Source organism: Ursus americanus, chromosome 14 (assembly GCF_024610735.1).
Source record: "Ursus americanus isolate L20-20 chromosome 14, mUrsAme1.1.p, whole genome shotgun sequence".
Classification (NCBI taxonomy): domain Eukaryota; kingdom Metazoa; phylum Chordata; class Mammalia; order Carnivora; family Ursidae; genus Ursus; species Ursus americanus.
In genome coordinates, this window is record NC_142140.1 from 70,665,863 (window position 1) to 70,682,163 (window position 16,301).

Genomic DNA, 16,301 nt, shown 5'->3' on the forward strand with positions numbered 1-16,301 from the left:
CTCCCTGTAAGCTGCAACTCACTCTTTGCTGGACCTTCTGGGAGAGGAGAGCTTTCCATGAAATCCCGACCCCTGCTCTCAGAGTTTGCAACTTCAGAGGAATTATGCCCACACTCTGTGGGTGCCCAGTGTGGGCTCCAGTGTTTTATCCAGAGTCAGCGCTGCCTGATAGACCTTCCTGCAACGATGGGAATGTTCTCTAGCCGTGCCATCCACATGTGAGCACTTGGGATGTGGCTGCTGTGACCCAAGGAGCTGAATTTTTAAGACCTTATTTAACTTTATTAATGAACTTAAATAGCCACGTGTTGCTCGATGGTACCACACTGAACAGCGGCTGGCCTGAAACCTCAGCACAGCCCCACAAGGTAAGCAGTCTTATTGTCCACATCTTGTAGACAAGAATTTGAGGTTTGGAGAGATGCCAGGGCTTTGGCCATCCAGGCCCGATTTTTCTGCGTGTAGAGCCCATTGCTTTTCCCACCCAGCTAGCAAGTCTGTGTAGCCACAGAGATAAGAAGTGCAAACTTTGGGAAGAGACCTGGATACAGATAAAGAGACAATGAGGGGGGCCTTGCTGGCTCAGTTAGAGGAGCAATGCAACGCTTGATCTTGGGGTTGTGAGTTCGAGCCCCCCGTTGGGTGTAGAGATTACATACATACATACATACATAGACTTGAGAGAGAGAAGGATGAGCTTAAGCAAAGCCCAGGAAGTAAATTGGAGAGCAGGAGACTGAGTCAGGCTGGGGAGTGGAGGAGAGCCCCCTGAGGCAGAAAGCCCACCACCCAAGTGCAACATTGGAGGGACATTCCTGCATTCCTCCAAGTCATTTCTCCTTCCCGCCCTGCTTTGCGATGTGAAGCACCTCACCATCTTTCATGGTCCCTCTCTCAGTTCACCCTCACAATGAGCCCTTAAGGTCAGCAGTCCTACTCCCCTTTTACAGATGAGAAAACAGAGGCAGCAGACATCCGTGCTGGGGTTCAAACCCAGGTTATGGTCCAGAGCATGGAGGTAGTCTTGGAGAGGAAGCTGCAGGATAAGCCAGACACTGTGCCTAAACCCAGAGCAGTCCCAGGGCACAGGGCTGGGGCGCAGGGGTGCACGAGCACCTGGCTCCGGGGGTCCCAAACAGACCAGGTTCGACCACTCACCGCTGACAAAATCCAAAGGCAGGGAGATGAGTGGAGGTCAAACAAGAAAGGAATCTATTTCATTGAGGCCAAACCAGGAAGACAGACGACTAGCTTCTCAAAGACTGTCTCCAAAGTGCTGAAAATAATTCCAGGTTTAGGTAAGGAAAATGTGGGACAAAGGTCGGTGGGCAGGTCGGTCCTGGTCTTGGGGGTGGGGTCTTGCTGGCTCAGGGCAGTCCTTATTGCTTGAGGGGGTAGTTTCAGGTTCCCTCAGGGGATGCTTTGAGGGGTCTTTTGCTGCAGGTAAGAGATAAGGTGGAAAGAACTTAATCAGTTAGAACGCTTGAGGTCAAAATGGAGGTAAAGTCCTTTCACTGGGATTTGGAGGTTGGTTCCAGATGCATAGTGAGGCAGTGACTGGGGCCGGTCAGAGTGGTGTTTCAGAAGCATCGAGATGGCTGTGCTGGCTAGGGGAAGTCTGGGATTAGGGAAGGAGGGCATGCTGAACGAAAAGAATTAATGCAGCAGAGTCTTAAGAAAGGCAGGCGGGCACAAGAGCCCTACCCCCTCCCTCCCGCCCTAAGAGGAAACCACCCTTAAAAGGATTTTACACCACCCTGGAAGGAGCCCTCCACCAGGTAGATGACAAAAACCTGATTGGATGACAGGAGCAGGGAGGGTTATTCAGATTAAAACAGCCTGCCGACAAGACCCCCAAAAACCCCTAGACTTAAAACTTTGGTGGCAACCCTCTCGAGTCCCCTCCCTCTTTGGGAGCTTTGTACTACTGCACAATAACTATCGCTCAATAAACTTTGCTTTGCTGCCCACCACGCTCGATCTGGACTACGTCTTCATTTTTGGAAGCGGTGTGACGCCAGGCACTAAAGGAAAGGAAATCCTGTAACAGAATTACCTAGTAAAGGAGCAGAAGGAGGTCCCAGGGTCTTCACCAAAGGTTTGAACTCTAGATTCAGAACGGTTTAGCCAGCAGCTAACTGGCCAGCTAGAAACAGCTAACTTCTTAGCCACTGATTTGCTGCTTGACCTTGGCCATGTCACTGCTCCCCCGAGGCCTCAGTTTCCTGATCTGAATCCTTCCCACCTTATGGGATTGCACTTTGGTTCAGAATGAAAAAGCAGAAGAGGAAATGCTTTGGAAACTGTAAACCCTCTTAAAAAGAGAAACTACAGGCCCTAAATGGCATTACTTGGGTGAGGCCAAGTCACCGAGCCAGGGCTTAATACCTAACATAATTGTAGTGTTATCCTCTTCCAGAATTAGAAATCTTTATATATATATATATATGTATGTATATATATATATATATATATATATATATATATATATATATATATATATTCAAGTAATCTCTATGCCCAACGTGGGGCTCAAACTCACAACCCCAACTGAGTCAGCCGGGTACCCCAGAAATGTCTTAAACCTATCAATCACGAATTTTCTGGGGGTGCCTGGGTGGCTCAGTCGTTAAGCCTCTGCCTTCGGCTCAGGGCGTGATCCCGGAGTCCTTGGATTGAGCCCCGCATTGGGTTCCTCCGCTGGGAGCCTGCTTCTTTCTCTCCCACTCCCCCTGCTTGTGTTCCGTCTCTCACTGGTTGTCTCTCTCTGTCAAAAAAATAAATAAAATTTAAAAAAAAAAGGAATTTTCTGATAAGCACCAATGAGATAATCTGTCACAGGGACCCTCCACCCTGCCTCCCAAAGGAAGATGAAGTAATCTGAATAATAAGAGCCCCCCCGCCCCCCCATCTTTCCCCCTAAGGAAAGGTGTCTTGCCTGGAACAATCCTTTCTTTTGTTTGTAACGTTCTTGTTCCACCCTCCTCCCTATAAGAACCTTCCATTTTCTACACTTCCTCTGAAGCATCCCTCTACCTTCTAGACAGAGTGCTGCTCAATTCATGAATCATTTAATAAAGTCCGTTAGATCTTCTAAATTACTCGGTTGAATTTTGTTTTTTAATCAGCCCGGGATGGGTGTTAGCAGTACTTATTAAGATACGGAGATGAAGCTACTCCCCCTCTAGGAGCTGGAAGTCTAAAAGGGCAGAGAGGAATCATGAACAGGAGCAGAAAAGGGCAGAGAGGAATCATGAACAGGAGCAGAAAAGGGCAGAGAGGAATCATGAACAGGAGCAGAAACTGAAACACCACATAGAAAATTACAAGAGGGGCGCCTGGGTGGCTCAGTCGTTAAGCGTCTGCCTTCGGCTCAGGGCGTGATCCCGGCGTTCCCGGATCGAGTCCCACATCGGGTTCCTCCCCTGGGAGCCTGCTTCTTCCTCTCCCACTCCCCTGCTTGTGTTCCCTCTCTCGCTGGCTGTCTCTCTGTCACATAAATAAATAAAATCTTTTTAAAAAAATTACAAGAGAAAGGGCTGTGAGCACTTACACGGAGAAAATTTCCTTTAGCTCCTGGGGAGGGAGTAATCAGGGCAGACTTCCTGGAAGTGGAGGTACTGGAGTTAGGAAACAGGAATAATAACAGCAACAAAGCAGTGAGCACTGTGCAAATGCTTTTCATGGATTATCTCACTTCCTCTTGGTAACAACCCTGAGTTCGAGACCATCTTTATCCCCATTTTATAGATGAGATTCAATTTGTCCATGATCACAATGCTAAAAGGCAACAATGCTGGAAAACCCAGACTCACCTGATTCCAAAGCTAACCTCTTGAGAGGAATTTGAATAGGCTGAGGGGAGAGACTGCCCTTACCCTCCAGCTCCAGGGATGGGTGTACAAAGGCTGAGCCAATCAGAGCACCCCTTCTTGGCCATAGTGACTGGCTCAGGAACGGGCACATGACTCAAAACGGGCCAATAAGAATCAAGCCCAGGGGGGCTCCTGAGTGGCTCAGTTGTTAAGCGTCTGCCTTCAGCTCAGGGCGTGATCCCGGCGTTCTGGGATCGAGCCCCACATCAGGCTCCTCCGCTATGAGCCTGCTTCTTCCTCTCCCACTCCCCCTGCTTGTGTGCCCTCTCTCTCTGGCTGTCTCTCTCTCTGTCAAATAAATAAATAAAATCTTAAAAAAAAAAAAGAGTCAAGCCCAGGGTTTTTGTAGAAACCATTGAAAGACAGGAAGCTTCTCTTCCCGTTAGGTTGCTGAGCTAGTGGGATGCAAGGCTAGAGCAGCTCCACACCAGGAGACTCAGCCTGAGAATGAAGGGAACACAGAGATGAGAGAAAAGATTGATTTCTACTGACGTTATTTGAACACTTTGAACCAGCCACACCTGAAGCTTTCCCTCTGGACTTCTTAGCACACAAGCCAATCATCAGTTGGAGCTATTCTGATTAAAAACAAACAAACAAACAAACAAACAAACAAACAAACTCAAAAGTGGCTTAAATAATAACTGGAATCCATTATCTCATTTAACTACAATCTCCAGAGTCAGGGCTTCAGGTGCAGTATGATCAAGGTTCTGGCTCCATTTCTTTCACATATGCCATATGTCTCCTAGGCATGTCCTCATTTTCCTTGGCTGGTGTGTTGACTGGCTCCAAATTGGCTGTAGAAGATTGATGTCTCACATCTGTAGCCACACCACCCAGAAGCAATCTCTTTCTCCCAACCGGCAAACTAATACTCAAGGCTTTCTATGATCAGAAGAACTTGGATTGCCTACTCATTCCCAAGCCAACTGTGGGGAACACGAGGTGAGGAATTCGCCCCTGGAGCTGGGGGCTGAAGTTATGGGAGGGGAACAGATGCTGGGGAGGTATGCAGCAATGCCCACCACTCTAATAAACTCCCTTTCCTCTTTGAGCTGGTTGACTTGGGTTTTCATCACTCGGTACCCAGATTCCCAACAATAATGGTCATCAACCTCATTTCCAGTTTGCATTTAAATTTTTGACAATTCCGTGCTTTTGTGCTTGTACTATTTACTAAATCGACCAGTAAATTGATCATTCTGCATGGGATTACACAATGCCTTTCTGCCAAAGATCTCATCACACCTTATAAACAAGTTTCAATGGCCTTCATCAGTTTTCCTCCCTAGGGCATTATGCGCAACTGGAAAAACATAGAATCTATTTAAATATAGTGGTCCTATGACACAACATTTCTGTTCCTTATTGGCTATTAATCTTCAGGCTCTTTCCTCTATAGTGGTGAAGATTCCAAACAAGACACTCCATTTTTAACTTTTAATTTTTATTTTGGTGTGTGTGGGGGGGGCGGTGACAGAGAAGAGATGGAGGCACAAGGGGTGAGTGGAGGCTGGGACTTTCCGTGGATGGAGTGTGTTGAGCCTGATTCTGATGACGGCAGGCACACAGGTCAGCAGACCCATAACAGCAGACACGTGGGGCCCCACATAGAAGGCAGTAGCCCCTACCTGCTCACATCAGGGATGCGAGAGCCTGCCTACTTGGCTTCCCAGTGGCGTGGGACTCCTGCCCCTGCATGAGAAAGCGATAAAACACGGTGCATTTTAAAAATGTTTTCTAGCGCAGCTCGTGGAGTGCAACCCCCCTTACTATCAGTCCAGGGACAGACCTATCCGTGGCTGGCCAATGAGAGTGCAGCATCTCTTGGCCACAATGATTGGCTCAGGGATGAGCATGTGACCCAAGCTCAGCCAATAAGTGCTTTCTCCAGGATTTTTACCTAAAATTAGCCACAGAGTGGCCCTCTCTGCTTCTGAGATTGTGGGCAATAAGTACTGGGGAAGCCTAGGGGTGCCTGGGTGGCGCAGTCATTAAGCATCTGCCTTCGGCTCAGGGCGTGATCCCAGCGTTCTGGGATCGAGCCCCACATCAGGCTCCTCTGCTGGAAGCCTGCTTCTTCCTCTCCCACTCCCCCTGCTTGTGTTCCCTCTCTGGCTGGCTGTCTCTCTCTGTCAAATAAATAAATAAAATCTTAAAAAAAAAAAAAAAGAACTGGGAAGACTGGAGCTGCCAGGAGCCCTCTTTGTCATCCCACAGAGAAAATTCTTTTTTTAAAGAATAGAAATATAATTCATATACAATATGATATTCATTTCAAGTGTATAAGATCATGAGTCGATATTTTTATATGTTACAAAATGATCACCAGCATAGGTCTACTTACTATCTGGCATCATATAAACTTATTACAACATTATTGACCATATTCCCTATGCTGTACATTACATTCCTGTGACTTTTTTTTGTTATAGTTCTATGGAAAAAAATGCCATTGGTATTTTGATAGGGATTGCATTGAATCTGTAGATTGCTTTGGGTAGTATGGACATTTTAACCATACTAGTTCTTCCAACCTGTGAGTATAATGTATCTTTCCATTTGTTTGTTTCATCTTCAGTTTCTTTCATCGGTGTCTTATAGTTTTCAAAATACAGGTCTTTCACCTCCTTGGTTAAATTTATCCTCAGGTATTTTATTCTTTTTGATGCAATTGTAAATGGGATTTTTTCTTAATTTCTCTTTCTCATAGTTCATTATTAATGTATAGAAAAACAACAGATTTCTGTATATTAATTTTGTATCCTGCAAATTTACCAAATTCATTTATTAGTTCTAATAGTTCTTTTGGTGGAGTCTTTAGGATTTTCTACATATAATATCATGCTATCTGCAAGTAGTGACAGTTTTAGTTCCCTACAAATTTGGATGCCTTTTACTTCTTTTTCTTACCTAATTGCTGTGGGTTAGGACTTCCAATACCATGGTGAATAAATGTGGTGAGAGTGGACATTCTTGTCCTATTTTTTATCTTAGAGGAAAAGCTTTTAGCTCCCCCCCCCCAGATTTTACTTATTTATTTGTCAGAGAGAGAGAGCACAAGCAGGGAGAGTGGCAGGCAGAGGGAGAAGCAGGCTCCCCACTGAGCAAGGAGCCTAAATCAGGATTCAATCCCAGGCCCCTGGGATTGTGACCTGAGCCAAAGGCAGATGCTTAACCAACTGAGCCACCCAGGCGTCCCAGAAAAGCTTTTATCTTTTCACTTTTGAGTATGATGTTAGCTGTGGGTTTGTCATATATGGCCTTTATTATGTTGAAGTATGAGTATGTTCCCTCTATACTCATTTTGTTGAGAGCTTTTATCATAAATGGCTGTTGAATTTTATCAAATGCTCTTTCTGCATCTATTAAGATGATCACATAATTTTTATCCTTTGTTTTGTTAATGTGGTGTACCAGGGTGATTGATTTGTGGTGGTTAAACCATCCTTGCATCCCTAAAATGATGTATCCCACTTGGTTATGATGTATGATCCTTTTAATGTACTGGTAAATTTGATTTACTAATATTTTGTTGAGGATTTTTGCATCTATTATCATGAGCAGTATCACAGAGACAAATCTTAACACATCCGTTCAGACTAGCCCAGGAACCAGGTGACTAGAGCTGTTGGGTCAGACTGGCATCACTGTGGCTTTCTTGAAGGCCACATCCACTATTGCCTCAAGCAAAATTCTCTTTTGAGAGAAACCCCATAATCTTTCTATTCTTTTTCTCTTCTTTCTTTCATTTATTCATTCTTTCTCTCTTCCTTCCTTTCCATATCTCTTGTCTGTTGTTCTCTGTTTCTCTCTTCCTCCCTCTTCTTCCCCTTCTCCTTCTTCTTCTTGTATTTAATAAATATCTTTAAAAATAATCCTGGGGGCAAGAGCCTGGGTGGTACAGTTGGTTAGGTGTCCAACTCTTGGTTTTGTCTCAGGTCATGATTTTAGGATCATGAGATTGAGCCTCGCACTGGCTCCGTGTTCAGCACGGAGTCTGCTTAAGTTTCTCTCTCCCTCTGTCCCTCCCCCAGCTCTCTCTCTCTCTCTCAGATAAATAAATCTTTAAAAAATAAGAATAATAATCCTAGGGCTATCCGAATGGCTCAGTTGGTTGAGCATCTGACTCTTGATTTCGGTCCAGGCCATGATCTCAGGGTCAAGAGATTGAACCCCACATTGGGCTCCATCCTCAGTGAGTAGTCTCCTTGAGATTCTCTCTCTCCCTCTGCCCCTCTCCCATTCTCTCTCTCTCAATACATAAATAAATTTTTTAATGAAAAAAAAATCCTAAAAATATATGTGCACGAATCCTATAAATATGTAACCAGTACTCTTCAAAAGTACTGTCAAGATCATGAAACGCGAGAGAGACTAGTAAACTCTCACCAACTAAAGGGAGACTATGAAGACAACTCAATGCAACGTGGTATCCCGGATGGAATTCTAATACAGAAAAGGGAGATGAGTGGAAAAGTGATAAAATCCAAATAATTTCTGTGACTTAATTAATGGTATTGTGCCAAATGTTAATTTCTGAGGTTTTTTTTTAAATTAATTAATTAATATATTTATTTATTTATTTAAGATTTTATTTATTTGTCAGAGAGAGAGAGAGAGCACAAGCAGGGGAGCGGCAGGCAGAGGGAGAGGGAGAAGCAGGCTCCCCGCTGAGCAAGGAGCCCGATGTGGGACTTGATCCCAGGACCCTGGGGTCATGACCTGAGCCAAAGGCAGACACTTAACCGACTGAGCCACCCAGGCATCCCTAAGTTCTGAGTTTTGACAAATGGACAAGGGTAATGAATGGTAACTAGGGGGAGACTGAGTGACAGGTATAGGGGAACCCTCCATGCTGTATCTGCAATTTTTCTGTAACTCTAAAACCAGTCCAAGTGCGGTGCCCAGTGGGGCTTCTGCTTTCAGCTCAGGTCATGATCCAGGGGTCCTGGGATCAAGCCCTGCATCAGGCTCCCTGCTCAGCTGAGAGACTACTTCTCTGCCTCCCTCTGCTGCTCCCCCTGCTTGTGCGATCTCTCTCTCTCTGTGAAATTAATAAAGACTTAAATAAATAAATAAATAAATAAATAAATAAATAAATAAATAAAACCAGTCCAAATAAAAGGGTTTATTTATTTATCTATTATTTTTTAAAAATTTTATTTATTTAAGTGATCTCTACACCCAATGTGGGGCTCGAACTCAGGACCCCAAGACCATGAGTCGCATGCTCCTCTGACTGAGTCAGCCAGGTGCCCCATAAAATGTGTTGTTGTTGTTTTTTAAACATGCACAGAAAATTTTCAAACAGCATGTCAGGATATACAGTGAAAAACAAGTCTTCCTCCTGCTGTCTGCCCAGACGTGCAGTCCCCCTCCTTTGAGGCCACTACTGTGACAGTGCAATGTGGATTCTCTCGGTACTTACGGGCTCGTATGAATCTGCACCACCCCCCAACCTCCACACATATGACGACTTCCTCTATGCCCTGCATGTGCACTTTTCACTTAACATCGTATTTCCTGGTGATTCTTCCACATAATCATAAAAAGAACTGCCTAGGGGCGCCTGGGTGGCATAGCGGTTAAGCATCTGCTTTCAGCTCAGGGCGTGATCCCGGCGTTATGGGATTGAGCCCCACATCAGGCTCCTCCGCTATGAGCCTGCTTCTTCCTCTCCCACTCCCCCTGCTTGTGTTCCCTCTCTCGCTGGCTGTCTCTATCTCTGTCGAATAAATAAATAAAATCTTAAAAAAAAAAAAAAAAGAACTGCCTTATTCATAACGGCTTAATGCATTTCACCAGTCCCTAGTGAATGGTGGGTATTATCCCCTGCATTCTGTTTCTAGAAACAATGCCAATGTGGCTCCTTGATCATCTCTGTCTTTGCACTCCTGTGCAAATTTATTTGCAGGTTCCTTCTAGAAGTTCTGAAAGAGCAATTCCAATCTTGTCTCTAGGTTACGGGATGCCAGATAGCCCCAACCTAGATTGGGTTCTCAGAGCAAAGGAAGAATTTGAAGTTAACCTTTGCAAAATGACTTCTTGTTCAGTCCAGTCCCACCTGCCAGTTGCAGGTGCTTCTTTGGGACTTTGGATGGTATTGGCCAACATCTTAGCCACCTGGAGGGTTCTCCGTTGGATTAACTGCTCAGCATCTGTCCTTCCTTCATGGACCACCCACAGCAGCGTCGTGCTCATCAATTCTCCCTTCTAAGATCCTGGAGCTGCCTAGGGTGGTGGCCTTTCCAAGCTTTGCCTTTGCCTCTCTGAGCTACTCCCTCTCCTTCCACTAAATTTCCTTCCACTTTTTTCTTTAATCAGAATCCTTTTCTTTTGCTCATGACCAAAGACCCCCTATGTGATGCCTTGTCTATCCCAGATGAATAAATAGCTGTCCCCCCTCCCCCGTGCCTCCATTCGAGTCATTAATAAGGGAATGTAGCAAACCTCTTAGAGCTTTGGCCACACTTATCCAATCAGAGCGTCTCTCTGTTACTTCTTGATATCAATTCAGATCTGAATAAATATTTGTTGAAGTCAGACTTAAAGCTTAGTTTTACTCACCTAGTGCCCTCCCAACCATATTTTATGTGTGTTAGCAAACCACTTGCTGCTTGTATTCCTAAGAAGTTGCTGTCTTTGATACGGAGAGGCAGAGATAGATGACATCATCATGCTGGGGACCATGCCCTGCCCTTGATCACTCCTGGCCTGCATCACACCCTCCTGTCAGCATCAGCTAATCATTTTGGACAAGAAGTCCAAATCAATACTGAGATGACAGTCAGCTCTCTGAGTACGGCCCCCTCCAATGCCCAGGGGATGACACTGGGAGTCAGAAAGCCAGGGTTCAAGTCCTAGCTCCTTCATTAAGCCATTTCACCTTTTTGCGGATCTAAGTTTTCCCGTCCTATGGGTTTTGTCACCCCAACCCCGCAACCGTCATGAGACCTCTGCCAGAGAGCCACGTGAGGATAAGGGGGCAGGTGCTCAGATCGCCCTGTCACTCTGCTCCTTGCTTTCCATTCCATCTCGAGAGTCCCGATCCCCTTCCTTGTCTCCCAGAAGAAAAACGGATGGGCTTGACTGGGGAAGCCCGCAGCTTGGAGGACTCCTTGGAGAGGCCAGAGGGACCTGAGCTGGCGGAGAAGCCTGTAGAAGAGCACGTGACAGAGCTGTGTGCAAAGCCACAGAGATTTGGAATGCCTAAGACCGGGGTGCGAGGGACTTGGCAGCTGGGTGACCTGGGGCACCCCACTCTGCCTCTCCGAGCTGCAGATTTCTTCACTACAAGGTGGACAGGGTAGTGATAATTCCGGCCGCGTCTACATAAGATTATACAGGCTATGAAACTGCTGTGCTGGGGTGTCTGGGTGGCTTCATTGGTTGAGTGTCTTGACCCTTCATTTAGACTGGGGTTGTGATCTCAGGGTCATGGGATTGAGCCTTGCATCAGGCTCTGTGCTCAACGGGGAATCTGCTGGAGATTCTCTCTCTGTGTCGGGCTACACAGAGCTGTGCAGAGCTGCTCCTGGAACCCCCAATCCTGGCTGATTCTCAGGGAATCAGGAGCGGCCATCACACTCATGAGGCTGGGCCCCGCCCACAGGATTCTCACATTAGATGGGGCGGAGGCCAGGCAGGGTTATTGGCCCATTTCACAGATGAACATATTGAAGCCCTAAGAGAATCCAGGACTTTTTAGAGGCAGAGAGGAATTTTGCGGTATGTTGGGAAAACTGCTTGAGTTCTCCAGCTTTTCCATTTGGTTGCTCTTCTCTTTTCAAAGACATGCCCCTAATCTGGTCCCTTATAGGGGCCATATTATCCGTGGTTGAAAATACAGGTCCTGGGGACAGAGAGGCCTGGATTTGAATCCAGACTCAGTCACTTGCCAGCTTGGTGATCTTGGACAAGTCGCTACTCCTCTCTGAGCCTCATGCTTCCTTACCTATGACATGGGGCCAGTAATGCCTGCTTCTCCATGCTCAGATGACAGATGGAAAGCATGCAGTCTAAGGCCAGCACAGAGTAGGCACTCATCACCTCATACCTCAGTGTTGTTGCAAGAATGCCAAGCCGCAGTGCTGGAAGGGGCCCTGGGCCAAGTGGGATACCAGGATCTACCAGTCTGTCCTGAGACCATGGACCACACCTCCAGCCGGATCTCCCTGCTGCCTCCTCTGCTCACCGCTCACCGGGGCAGCCTTCCTTTCCTGAGCCCCTCCTGTGTGATGCTGGGGACTGGGGCTGAAACAGGATTGTCCCGGGGACAGCCAAATCTCCAAATCTTTTTCTTCCCCTGCCTCCTTCTCTTTCTTCTTTCCTCCCTCCCTCCCTTCTTTTCCTCTACTTCTTTCTTTAATCCAAAGAAAATGCAACTTAAGGACATAAAGCAATATTGTCATTAATTTTTGTAAATGTGCTTAGCTGAGAGGCCCGAGCAGAAGGATGAGAACAGAACTGTATCTCCATTCTCTTGGTCTGGGCTGTTGGATCAGAGCCTCCCACACTGAGACAAAGGCAGGAGGGACGAGTGGGCCAGCCGGGACCTGCCCAACCAGCCCGAGGCCCCTTCCCGTCCTTGGTCTCCTGCTTCCTTCTGATCATCCACTGAACAGATTAGGAAACTGAGCTCCAGAGTGGGGAAGGGGTTGCCCTCTCTGGGCTCATCTGTGATCACTGCTCCCCCACCAACCCACATGACAGGCCCACCCATCTGGGATCCCTCAGACGACCTGCGCGTGCTTGCCTCTGAGCTTCCCTGTGTGCTGTTCCCTCTGCCTGGAGCTCCCTCTGCACCCCTCAGGCCCCTTCTAACAGTTGACTTGGCTGGGCGCTAATAGGCTTTTAGGGTTCAGTAGGCATCCTGCCTTAGATGGCTTCCTTGATGGCCACGGGTCATGCTCAGGGCCTTCTCTGTCTGCAGACCCTCCCTAGCACCTGCCCCCCGGATGGTGACACAGTTTAGTTTCTGTCACCCCGTAGTCTGGCAGCTTCTTGACGGAAGGCTGGTACTGGCCCCTGCAAGGTTCTGGCCACAGGCGTAATGTCTAAATATGTCTGTCGAGTAGTGGAAGCCAGTCTGTAAGCCCCAGGTTAACGGACTGTGGTCCCCTGGGGAGGGGCTTGTAGCTTGCACACACACCCCCACCTCACACAAATGGTAGATTCGAGAGCCTGGGACAAAGGCCTCAGACTTGCTCAGGGATGCTCTCAGAGCTCAGCTTCCCCACTGCAATTCGGGGGCACTGCTCCTTGCTGGCAGGGGGGTGGCTGGGAAGACCTAATGAGATCGGGTCACCCCCTTCAAACCCTCCAAGGACTTGGCAGGGCCCTTAGAATCAAATCCCCAGCCCCTCCCATGGGTAGAAGCCCCTGCCCACCTTGCCCCACCCCACCCCTCCCCCTGCACATGAAGCCGCCCCAACACTGTCCCTCGCTGTTCCCTCTGCCTGGAACGCCCTCCCCCAGATGTCTACCCACATGCCCTGTCCTCCATTCCCTTCTGTCCAGTGCTCCATCAGTCTTCCCAGACCCCCAAGATGGTATTCCCCCCCCCCCCCGGCCCCCACATCTCTCTCCCCCACCCCTGTCTGCTCTGTGTGGCCTTCACAGCATCGATCACCACTGGACTTATGCTATACACTGATTTCTTTGTTTATCGTCTCTTTCCCCTCTGAGAGGGGCAGGATGGCCGACGGGGGCTCACTTATCCCAGCCGCTCGCCTCTCCCGGTACTCCAGGAGCCTAAGAGGTCTTGCCTGGGCCTGAAGTCATACGGCAGGTTAGGGCAGAGCCAGAGAGGGCTGGGGACTCCCGGGCCAGCCTGGACGTCCCCCGCGGTGCAAGGGACTGAGCCCAGGTCGTGGCCTCAGAGGCCCAGGTTGCAATCCAGCTGTCCCTGCACAGACCACGCATTTCCCCGCAGCCTGGTCAAGCTGGCTGTGTCAAGGGGACTCCCAGGCCCCATACTGGCTGCTTCTCAGCTCTGCCAGCCTCAACCATAGCGCGTGCAGACGTCACCAAACGCACTTCTATTTCTGAGAAAACAGAGGCCTTGATTCCCCTCGGCACCCACTTACCCCACCCTCCTCCCCCTCTTCCTGCAAACTTGAGTCACCGCCGCCCTGTTGGCTGAGGGCCCCGGGGATGTCTGAGTCAGCCGGGCCTGGGTTCCGTCCTGACACCACGTCTCACCAGCTGTGAGACTCTGGGCAACCTTCAGCTCCCGTTGAACCCCCATCTCCCATCTGTGAATTAGAGGTGTGAAAGGATTTGTCTCACTGTGACTGTAAGGATGGGCCGGGTCTGTCAGGGCCGTAGCATGCAGTAGGTGCCTAATAATAACAGCAAAGCCCACACAAAGACACCATGGCAGCCCCTCTCCTAAGCACTTCCCTACATTCGCTCATTTAATCTTCGTACCAACCCAGTGAGGAAGGCACCGTCATGGTCCCATTTCACCAACGAGGAAACTGAGGTACAGGAGGTTGAAATGGGCACAGGGAGCAGATGGTAGAGGGTACGTGAACCCCGAGTGTGTGCCCTTGCCCGCTCCCTCTAGGAATGGAGGCCAGAGAGAACACTCTTAGAGCCCGTCCTATGTGCACAGGGCCTGGGCTCGGGGCAGGAGCTTAACCACATTTGAAGACCGATGCAATGTCATTTGGAACCCCCAGAAGCACTTAGAACAAGGATTCAAGTTCAAGTCTTTTGTTTGGATGAGATCCCAGGAATCACCTTTAGGAGACAGGGAAGGGGGGGAGCCAACAGCTGGGGTTCCCGATGCAGCTCTTTCGCTGTGTGACCCTGCCGGGCCGCTGTCCCTCTCTGAAGCCGAGTTTGCTTTTCTACAAAACAGGGAGATCTGCCCCAGCCTCCCAGGAGGGAAAGGGAGGGAGGTCTCCAGGGACCGAGGACGGTCCCATCCGGACTCCCAGCCCAAGCTCTGGGAAACAGAACAGGCCCCGGCAAGGACTCTGTGGGGGTGAAGAAGCCACAGGAGGCAGGCACGGGGCCCAGGCTGTGACCACAGAGGCCCTGGAGAAACCACATCATGGCTACCACAGCCTCCACCATCCCACGGCGATTTCCGCTCCTGCCTGTCCCAGGGCAGCGTCTCCTATCAACAGCTGGCCGTCCCCTCCGTCAGCACCAGCCCCTGGGGGCCCTGCATCGCACGCAGGGGAGGCTGGCCCCGTCTCCCGGAAGGGTGTGCAGCAGTGGGGAGGCTTCAAGGGGCCACGGAGCCCGCTGTGGTTAGCAGCTCCCGTCCCTGCACTCCAGGCTCAAAATCCTGGCTCTACCACGTGTGACCCTGGGCAAGTCACTTCACTCCCTGGATCCCCTGGCCTCGTTGACCCAATGGAGCTACGAGTCTGAGTCCGAGCGCCACCTGGCAGTCTCGGCTGCAGAAGCAGGGTCCCCCAGTCCTCCCAACCTCCAGCTTGCACTTCCTGTTGCCCCCAGTCTAGAGCCTCCCCACCCACCCTCTTTGCCTAGGTAAGCCTTGCTCATGCTTCCAGTCCTTCTGATGCCTTTTTCTCAGGGAAGGGAAGCCCTTCTGACCACCTACCTCAGACCAGCACAAGGTCCCTCCTCCCCACCCCCCACCTCCTCATCCTCAGTAGTTCTGAGCCCAGTTGGTCAGTTTGCTTCCTCCTCGGACTCCCCCAGTGCAAAGCCCACTAAGGCACAAACCTATCTTGCCTCCTACCCAAACCTCAGGGCCTCGCACTGGGACTGGCACAAAGTAGGTGCCCAATAAATGCTTGTTGAATAAATGAATTACTGTCTGAAACACTTGTCCTTGGTTAACGCCTTGCTCTTCCAGTCCAGACTTAAACGTCGCCTTCTCCGGGCAGCCTTCCCTGATTACTTCCCTCATTCCTCTTCTGGGTTTCCAGAATGTCCCCAACGTTTTCCCCCATCCCAGCAACCTTGCCTCGAGGGGTAGCAGCCCAGTTCCCAGGCCCCAGCCCCGCCCAGGCCCCGCCCTCGACCTGCCTTCTCGCAGCACCCGAGTAAAGAGTTGGAGGAGGACGACGGGGAGGAGGTGCACACCGTCTAGAAGGCTCGGATGGCAGCAGCGGGCGAGTCTCGAAGGCCGGGCCCAAGAGAGCTGGCACTCCCCTGGGACGGAGATGTGAGCAAAGGCCCGGCGGTGGCCGGAAGGAGGTGGAGGAGGGGCGGGCGAGGAGCTGGCCAGCGGCTCCCGGGGGCGGTGATGCGAGGCCCCGCGGGGACCGTGTGGGGCGGGGGTCTGGTATTTCCTGAGGCCGGCCCGGAAATGCTCGGGGCGGGAACTGGGGCGGACCCGGAGTGAGATCGGCCTGGGAGGGACCCACGCGCTGCACGGGCCGCTTTGGGGCTCCCCGCGCGCGTCCCCGCACCGCGCTGCAGCTGAGCGGTCAT

The 16,301-nt window shown here is 49.7% G+C and overlaps 1 long non-coding RNA gene across 1 annotated transcript; it reads right to left on the bottom strand.

The window, feature by feature from the left end:
• Positions 1–61: 61 nt before the first annotated feature.
• LOC148109031 (uncharacterized) lies at positions 62–16,013 on the bottom strand. Its single transcript, XR_015726797.1, has 3 exons — positions 15,890–16,013; positions 3,554–3,601; positions 62–1,437 (listed from the first exon to the last, which is right to left on the bottom strand). It is a non-coding gene; the product is annotated as an uncharacterized LOC148109031 (long non-coding RNA).
• Between the last annotated feature and the right edge of the window lie 288 nt (positions 16,014–16,301).